The sequence below is a fragment of the Microtus ochrogaster genome, unplaced genomic scaffold (assembly GCF_000317375.1).
Source record: "Microtus ochrogaster isolate Prairie Vole_2 unplaced genomic scaffold, MicOch1.0 UNK1, whole genome shotgun sequence".
Lineage (NCBI taxonomy): Eukaryota > Metazoa > Chordata > Mammalia > Rodentia > Cricetidae > Microtus > Microtus ochrogaster.
The window spans coordinates 25809828-25811036 of record NW_004949099.1 but is presented as its reverse complement, the minus strand read 5'-3'; positions in this window follow the sequence as shown (position 1 = coordinate 25811036).

Sequence of the window (1209 nt, the reverse complement as noted above, 5' to 3'; positions counted from 1 at the left end):
CTGCATCTGCTTCCATCAGTTGCTGGATGAAGTTTCTATGATGACAATTAAGGTAGTCATCAATATGATTACAGGGAAAAGCCAGTTCAGGTACCCTCTCCACTACTGCTTATGGTCTTAGCTGGGGTCATCCTTGTGGATTCCTGGGAATTTCCTTGTGCCAGGTTTCTTGCTAGCCCCATAATGGCTCCCTCAATCAAGATATCTCTTTCCTTGCTCTCCCTCTCTGTCCTTCCTCCATCGGATCATCCCATTCCCTCATGTGTTCCTCCCCACTCCTTTCTCCTCTCTTCCTCCCCTTCTGACCTCCCTTCTCCCCCCATCCCCATGCTCCCAATTTTATCAGGAGATTTTGTTTATTTCCCCTTCCCGAAGGGTCTATGTATGTTTCTGTTAGGGTTCTTCTTGTTACCTAGCTTCTCTGATTTTGTGGACTATAGGCTGCTTATCTTTTGCTTTACATCTAACATCTACTCAAGAGTGAGTACTTACCATGTTTTTCTTTCTGGATCTGGATTGCCTCACTCAGAATGGCTCCCTCAAATAAAAACGACTCCAAGATACTATCTCACACCAGTCAGAATGGCTAAGATCAAAAAACAATAAAAAAAAACATAAGCAATCGTAGCTTATTCTGGAGGGGATGCTGAGTAAGGAAAACACTCCTTCATTGCTGGTGTGGTGTGGGAAGTCCTTCTGGTGGGACTGAAAATTTGTACAGCCACATTGGAAATTAGTATGATGGTTTCTTAGAAAATTGGGAATCAGTCTACCTCCAGACCCAGCAGTACCAATCTTGGGCAAATACTCAAATAATGCACACTAATACTGCAAGGACATTTTCTCAACTGTGTTTATAGCAGCATTTCTTGTAATAACCCAAACCTGGAAACAACTTAGATGCTCCTCAGCTGAAGAATGGATAAGGAAAATGTGGTATATTTATACAATGGAGTACTACTCAGTGATTAAAAAACAATGACATCTCAAAATTTACAGGCAAATTGATGGAACTAGAAAAGACTATCTTTAGTCAGCTAACCAAGACCCAGAAAGACAAACATGGTATGTATTCACTCATAAGTGGGTATTAGACATAAAGCAAGGGATAACCAGCATGTTATCTTTGACCCCAGAGAAGCTAGGTAACAAGGAGGACCCTAAGAAAGATATACACGGATCCCCCTGGGAATGGGAAGTAGATAAGAT